Source organism: Haliotis cracherodii, unplaced genomic scaffold, assembly GCF_022045235.1.
Source record: "Haliotis cracherodii isolate W230 unplaced genomic scaffold, xgHalCrac1.p SCAF_5, whole genome shotgun sequence".
Taxonomy (NCBI): domain Eukaryota; kingdom Metazoa; phylum Mollusca; class Gastropoda; order Lepetellida; family Haliotidae; genus Haliotis; species Haliotis cracherodii.
This window is the reverse complement of record NW_027266308.1, coordinates 48,690,981-48,700,132: the sequence shown is the minus strand read 5'-3', so window position 1 is coordinate 48,700,132 and position 9,152 is coordinate 48,690,981.

Sequence of the window (9,152 nt, the reverse complement as noted above, 5' to 3'; positions counted from 1 at the left end):
CACAAAACATGATGGTATTGACTGTCAGTTCGCGTGTAGATTTTTTAATATGTCAAGAGATACATGTATGTTTCTGTTAATGATTAAGTCCATACGGTTTTAGTGCGTGTATTCATTTCTTTGAGTGACACAAACTGTAAAAAACACGTTTCCAATACCAAATGGATCTTTCTTGTTTTGACTTTAATTTAAATATGGGTGTTTGAAAGACTGAATTTTTCAGTAAGCAGAGTCTGTAGTCTGCCTCTGAAGTGGACTTAAAACAATGATTTTTTCAACAATATACAATGGAACTTAATCATGCTTATGAATGCACTCTGCTGCTCAAGGATAGACATGTATGTATACAATTCACATGGCTTATTCATTGTATCTGTCCTCTCTGGATCATGTATTTAGTGTCCCAGGGTTCATGTGGCGCAAAAGAAAATAGACTTATTAATATTAATCAAATATATCTGTAATCACAATATCCGTTAAAAACATAGCGGATAAGGCAACAACAAATAAATAGGTAATACGTATTAGTCCCTGAAGTGGTTCCTGTCCCAATAGGTGTCCAGCATCCCATGCTTGTCGTAAGAGGCCACCACAGATCGGGTGGCCAGGCTCGCTGACTTGGTTGATTCCGTGATATCGTACCCTGAAGGCATAAGACGTTTCTCATAATATCAATCACTTGTTCGTCTGGTCTTGACTTGATGATTTACGGGCCACATTCATATGCCGAATATTGTCGAGTTCGGTAGTAAACAATACAAAGAAAAGTATTAATTATGATTATACTCTAACTTTGCCAGTACATATGAAAGATATATATATATATATATATATATATATATATATATATATATATATATATATATATATATATATATATATATATATATATATTGAAATTTATTATTTAAAGAATGAAATAAATATTAATTTCAATTTTACTTTAATGTGATGTAATTGTAATTTTGAAATATGAAAACTGATTATTAAATTGCAGATCATTTAACAGTTTGGGTCCAAATGTGGTACCTTGTTTCTTAAATATTGCTGATATCAATCAAAGCCACAAATACCGTACCTTTATTATTGAATACATGTACACATTATCTTTGCATAGACTTAAGACACATGTATCACGCAGACTTATGTCCAGTTCAAATCACCACTGTGTAGAGCACATGCCACTATATAGAACACTAGGGCAGAATTATTTTTAAAAATCTAATTTTTTTCTTTCAGAATTGTTTTTTTTTTAAAACTGTGGATCAAATCTTTTGGGCGAGAGGACTAGCAATGGCACCGGGACGCCACCAGGAGGATCAGCGCAGAGATGCTGCTTTTGGCCTAGTTCGCTGAGATTTTCTTGAAATAATGTTTTGTCAGAACTTGAATTTGAATCGCGACATCATTAAAAATGTTGATTAAATGAAAATGCAAATGACCATATTCAATACAAGGAATTCTTTGAATACAGTTGCATATTCATTCAGTAGAGTTGACTAAGTTGTATGATCATATCAATATACAGCTTCAAAGATTTTACTACATTCATCCATACATACATGTCGAACTACATTCATAAGCAATTAGTAGTAATAAATGCACTGACACCCGTCAACGCTGCGAGTGTCATTGCTGTCGTCGTTTCGTCAGTCTAACTTCCGAAATCCGCATGTTGATTGATTAGAAATAGACAAGTACTGATATAATCTCGTGCATTATACTTTCATGTATATTTCATCAGCTGTTGAAACGGACCTGGCTACATCTCCTACGAGATCTGATGTAGTTTTCATCCCTACATAATTAACACTGCCCTCAACTGACCTCCCTGACCCGAGAGTGAGACATTGCACGGACCGCAACCTATTTAATTACCTTAATTTGAATTATATATATGTATATTCTGCACATATACGCGTTTTCATACCAAGTTGATGTCACACACGCACCCATTTGCTATACAAAGTGAGGAGAGGTGAGATAGGGTTTAATCGTCGCATTCAAGACCCTTTCACTCATATGGCGACATGTATGTGTGTTTGTGGCTGCTTGTACTGGACCGGACTTATGTCGGCTTTACGGTGCTAGCCCACTGAGATACCATTCCTTAGTTATATACATGGATACCCCACTCAGACACAATATACTGACTCCGACACGACCAGTCCTTGCTGTACCCCTTAATGCTGAGCTCCAGGCAGGGTAACAGCAAGTTCCATTTATTAACATCTTTTGGTATAACCACCCATCTTCCACTCTCCTGGAAGACGCTCTATCCACTAGATCACGGTTTCTATACAAAATATACACGTATACAGCGGAGCGCCCTACAGTATGTAACTTCCCTTCTGGTCGTGAATCGTTTATTTTTGTTGATCTGGATCCGACCAGGATAAGTTTGCAGTAAGGCTGATCCCCCGCACTGTCATGGTTTCACAATATCGACCGACAAGAGGCGATATGTTGCTATATATCAATACGTTTAGTAATACATCAAGTTTTGGAAAGAGTGAGTGAATATGATTTTACGCTACTTTTAGCAATAGTTCAGCACTATCAGTAAGGGGGCCACCAGAACTATGGTTTCACACCATATGTACCCACGTGGGGAATCGAACCAGGGCCTTCGGCGTGAAGAGCGAGGCTTCAACCAGCAGGCTACCCCACCGCCATCATGTTTTGGAAGAGAACGTTGCTGAAATGTAGTGAGTTATGACGGTTAGGTAGCATCCTCGCGTGTCCAGTGTATTATATCTACATTCTGTTACGACAAACACCCTGGGCCCATTTACAGTCACATTTTGGGGAAGTGATGTCGATCTCTTCTATAATTCACTTAACATATTTCTCTCGCTCGTAAGTATATGCGTGCTTTGATGGGACCCTTTTTTAAAATCGTCGTGTCATTCGAACCGGACAAAACAAAGGAATAGGATGTTAATCTTAATTGAAAGGATACATAATACACTTGATAATTGCGGATAGTTTCTCAGTTACATTTAGTCTTTTCAGGTAAAATGACATCATGTATTTGTCTAGTGTGCGCCGAGGCCCGTGTGCTTTGTTTGATACATCAGAAAAAGGCATGTTCATTCAACGATTGAACTTTGATTAAACTTAAACTGGGCTTTACTGATACCCAGTTAACAGTGTCGCAAATCACCTGATTCGCACGCCTGCATTTTTGGTACCGTCAAATTATTAACACTTAGCCATATAATAAAGGGTTATATCAGGTTAGCAAAATATATCTTAGCATTTGGTATCTTCGGCTTTTGTCATGTGAACGTGTATTCCCCTTTTTTTAACATTCCTAATTTACATTTAAACACATGTTTTGCGCAAACGTCAATTTCCCTCATCCGCTATGGCCCTGATCAAATACTAAACACAATTGCTAAATAGTACAATTTTGGCTTTTGATAGATCACTTACATTGGACAATATCAGCCGAACCAAGTTCGTTTTTAATTGGTAGCTTTTTGTAATATTGAGTAGTTTAATTAATATCTAGAATTCACGACGCATGGCATCGATGAAATTGGTTTGCACTTCCTCAATGTGCAATTTCAAGCATTTGAGTTGCTTCTTCAGAGCCGCATTTGGCATCGACGGTAAGCATTTGAAAAACGATAAAGACTAAAATTACCATTTTGAAATACAAAATCCCTATTCAACGTATAGCGATCGTTCCAGCTGAACCTTGGTTTTCCATCGATCATCCGACTTCAAATATCGTCTGCTCGTTTCTGATTTTGGCGCGCGCGGGAAGCCTGTGATTAGCAGACGATACTTAGTATTTTCTGTCGGATTTGTTTGGCAGGATTTTGATCTCTCGTGCTCGACTGTAGTTTGATTATAAGGTTCTTTAATCAAGCTCTAGTCCCGGTGGAAAAAGATTTAATGTCACAAAGATCAGAACCGCAACGGGATCATATTTTACAGTGAGTTAATCCCGCCTGATGATGGAACGTAGGGATTACAGCGTTGATCACCAGAGTTGAGCATTGTTCGTGTTGAGAGGAGTCAAGTTTTAAGATAATTGGTATATGATGCGTTGGTGCGCCACACCAGATATGCAGATATCTGCAACCGATGGCAGATAATCTGAAATCCGACTCTAGTTGTCTTGGAACAATACTCGCGACGACAGGTAATGTAAATCTAATTATTCTCCCTAAATATGTCCTGTCGAGTGGACAAGCAAACTATCCTAATTCAGCCTGAGTAAAATCACCAAGCTATTGTCCCATTTTCCTTTGGGACAACCACCCCTGTAACGGACCACGAAAAATTTACTTTCTCCGTTTCATCTGTTCGCGAGTACGCTAATGGAGCGATGGGAATGTTCTCACGCAAACCTATCTGATACAGCCCTCAGCTTTTGAGTGTTAGCGAGCCCCAAGGGACTTGTCTCTACTAGTACACCTAAAAAATACTCAATCAAATTTGTTTGTTCAAGGAATACACGTCATTAGAGTTTAGTATAGCCATTCTCTGAAACGACATTTTCTAATCCGACACTCTCTCTGATATAATGTTTTGTTTTATTATTCATGATATGGTTAAAATTCACTGAAATCTGGCAATAGGCGATTTCAGTTGACTTGATGCCGGGTTTGAGGTGGAACCTCGAACCACAATATTACATGATATTCAATTACAAAGAAGTGACTAAATCAACCACTGAAAATAGTACGGTGCTATTTTTGAACAGATATACTGTAGCCCTGAAGAATTCCGGATCCTTGTAAGAATTTACCAAAATTTAGATCGGTTGGAAGCGTGTGACCAGGCTGATCGTGTTCCGCAGTGGCATACATTGTTGTTCATACTATCAACTCCTGGTTGACACACTTTGAAGAATATAATTTTGATGCCATTGATTCACTTGGCATCTCAACACCGGCCTCTACTCGTTAAAAAACCGTGAGGATGCTGGGGCAGTATATGATTCCAGTACACATTGAAGAGAAGGCGAATGGTTCATTATCTGTCTTTGTGCCCCAACGGAGTTGACGTTTGCTCATTCTTTCACCCACTGGTACGTTTTGCGCGACATTGCTGATTGAATCTTAAAACAATTTCCACTCACCAACGTAACTAACTGTAAGTTGACGTATACGTAAATCACCGTATAGAACCATGTACTCGAATTTATCAGACTTCAGCAACCCATGCTTGACGTAAAAAGCGACTATGCTTGTCGTAAGAGGCGACTAACGGATCGGATGGTCAGGCTCGCTGACTTGGTTGATGCATGTCATCGTATCCCAATTGCGTGGATCGATGCTCATGATGTCAATCACTGGATTGTCTGGTTCAGACTCGATGATTTATAGAAGCCGCCATATATCTGGAATGTTACTGAGTGCGGCGTTAAATAACAAACAAACAACAAACAAACAAACACAAGGCGTTAGAAGGCATGATCATATTTTGATAAGATGTAAATGTATCCAAAAAACTGCTCGCGACATGCTGGATTTCCTGAGAAAGGTATCTCCGGGTGTTCACGTCATCGACGTCGAGTTGTTTTCCCGCAATTAATGCACTGATAAACTGTTGCCCACGCAAACTGAACATTCCTTGTGTACGTGACAAGTTAAGAGGTGAAGGAGGCAGTAGGGTAGCCTTGTTGTTAAAGTGTTCGCTCGTCACGCCGAAGACCCGCGTTCATGGGTACAATGTGTGAAGCCCACTTCTGGTGTCCCTCCGTGATATTGCTGGAATATTGCTAAATGCGCTGTAAAACAATACTCACGCACTCACTTAAGAGGTGAGGTGATCTTAACGTTGCGTTCAAGATTATTGCAATGTTATAGCGACGTGCATGCATCTGTGTGTGTGTGTGTGTGTGTGTGTGTGTGTGTGTATGTGTGTGTGTGTGTGTGTGTGTGTGTGTGTGTGCGCGCGCGTACACATACACTAGTTGGGACAGATATTGCAGATACCATGCAGTTTTAATACGATTACCCCACTTAGACACAGTATGCTCCAAGCCGACCTGTCCTTGTTTTAGACCTATGAATTGTAGATAAGTGATTTGGGTAAACAGCTTTATTTGTTATGCGTATATGAAATATACATTGTATGAACATTGTTAGTTCTGCGTATTTTTTAATATACATTGTAGAAACATTGTTTGTTGGTTGGTTGGTTAACGTCTCACTCAGCGATATTCCAGCTATATGACGGCGATCTGTAAATAATTGAGTCTGGACCAGACAATCCAGTGATTGACATCATGATCATCGAGTCACGCAATCGGGATACGATGACATGCATCAACCAAGTCAGCGAGTCTGACCACCCGATCCCGTAGTCGCCTTTTACGTCAAGCATGGGTTGCTGAAGACCCATTCTAACCCGTATCTTCACGGGTAAATATATATTACATAGAGATTTGATAGTATCATACTATGTAAAGGTTCACTTTGAGTTTCAGTTATTCGAAAATATGTCAGTTCGTACCGTTCAACATGGAAAGATACACTTAGAATTAACAGGGGCTCACTGTAAATAGACCTTTTGCTTTCATTCCAGCCTTATGTTTTATCATTGAACAAAGAACAATACATACTGCCTATTCAAATGTACGTAACTGTAGTGCCGTTGGATTAACTCGTAAGATAAGTTGCATTGTTGTCCACTCACGTTAAGCATGGAAGAATCACACTTTGGATTAGAAAGGAACCAACACTATGGAAATAGTAAAAACAGGAACCGACATCATCAAAGAAATCATGGTGACAGATCCAGCACATGGAGTTGAAGACGTCGCAATGTCCACACCACCCCATGATCTCCGCAAGACCTCCACAAGAACTCATAATAGTAGGGTGACAGGCTGATCCCACCTCGCAACAGGAAGAGCGAAACTTAAGTCAATTACCTATGCACATACTTGAGCGGTCGATCCCTGCAACACGACGGGGTGGCTTTGTGAGGTGTAATGTATGTACAACTGTTACCACAGGTGTTAGTGGGGGGTGGGGCAAGCGATGGGGGGCAGGGACCGTGTGAAAATATGACACCCGGATTTGATCCCTGTGGTGATTTATTTTTGTCTTCTGGTAGCTTTCGTTTCCCGGAAAATAACAAGTTTACTTTTGTGTCTTTTTTGTTAAGAAAATAAAGGAGCCTTTTTCGTACAGACGGTTCATGTGGGTTTGGAAAATCTATTGTCTTTCTCATCCATCCATGTAGGGTTACCGTGTTTTGTTTACGAACAACAAATACCTTTACATGTTCCTGTTGAAGTCTGCTTGTTGTAGACAAGAGTAAAAGAAATAAAATAGAAATGTTATTGAGAACTGAAAAGGGAATATTTCTTAATTGTAACGAATGACCTGAAATAAAACTTGATTTTAATGAAACAGATTAACTTCCACGTAAAATTAATAGTTGAGTGAACTCGACATTAAATGTTGTTTTGAGGCTTTAGAATTTTAAACATGACCACTGTTATAAGGTTGCTTAGGTACCGAGATGAATTATTTATCAAAAACTACTCAATGTGTTAATATAAGATTTAAATATTAATAAATATGATTGCAATTAAGGTAGTTTTATAAAAAGAAGAAGAAATATAATAGAAAACGAATGAAATAACCTGTTTAAATTTGATAACATTATATTGAAAATAGATCACCGTACATTATAAAATGAACAATAATTTTACAGCTCAATTAAACAACTCCTTAAAGAAAATGTAAATACCCGATGTAATATGTGTGCGAAAATAAGTCAGAACTCTGTGTCACAAAGAAATTCGTTTCTGTAACTTATTGTCATATTCCAGCACTGTCATTGCAAAATGATGATTTCTTTCGCGGCTATTAATTAATCATTTTCTTGACTGTGGCTCATATTGAGGAAGTTGAGACAACTAGGAACTGCGCAAGGTCATTTGTTTGTAGGCGGGATCGTCAGATTACAACAGATGACATTTGAACGTTCTTTTAGAGTCTTTAAAACGTCACTAATGACTATATCAATTTTGCACGACCTTGTATACGCCCAATAGCGAACATAAGCATCACCGTTTCACCTCGGGGAGTGTCGGAGCATTTTTATCCGAATTATACTAAGAAAAGTTGACTTCAATTTGCTCTGTCTATAATATTCTATTCAGAGAAAATAACCAAGCAATATGAAGTTATTAATTTTAGATCATCTGTCAAAACAAACTAACCTTAGACTTCTAATGCATTGATACCGGAGGGATAGAAGCTATGTTATCATAGAAAATAACGCGGTTCACTCACGTTGGACTTGAAAGAGAGGGATTAATGTTATTTTATACTCTTTATGATATGAACTATTCATAGGTGCAAAACATGCTCGTTGTTGATAGATCCAAAGACGATAGATCTATTGACATGGTTCAGAAGAGTCTAAGTATCGGAAAATATTTAGGGGAATAAGAAAAGAAAATTGCAAGTGTATCATATGTTAATAGGCCTTAAACAATAGAAAAGTTCTTTGCAATCTCATCGTATGCCGATGGTTTAGAAAGAAGGTTCCCTTTGATACGCTGTCTGAATACGAAATGTGAATATGAAACATATGTTGATACAGATCTTGAAAGCAAGGATAAACAGAAATCGTATAGAAATTAATAGCTTTCCTCTTGAAGAAAGGGTTGACTTCTCTATACTTTCAATGTGACGTTCTGGTACAGGTGCTGATACCTTTAAGAAGCTATGGTCTTCATCTCTTTCTGACGCGAAGCGGTTAGAATTGAAACTATTAATCTGTAAACATTAACCTATATGAAACAATACAGAATACAGAATTATTTTTTTTTAGTTTATAGTATTATATGGACCTTTCACACTGAAAGCAAAACGCGTCTTTGTGGTATTTGTATGTGATATGAGGTCAGCTTTCGTATACATTAAAATGAAGCACTAGAAGCTATGATTATTTGAGAACCACAATAATCAGATTTGTGATGTATTCCATCATAATAAACTACCGGACAAAAGAAAGTACACCCGCGTTTGATGGTGTTTAAACATGAAACGAAAAGGAAACAGTTATTCGATACGGGTATCACGGGCAATATTACATTCATCAAGTTTTGACAACTTTTGTAATATTTTGTGTGTATTCTTTCTCTTCCCGGGCAGTTTATATCTACA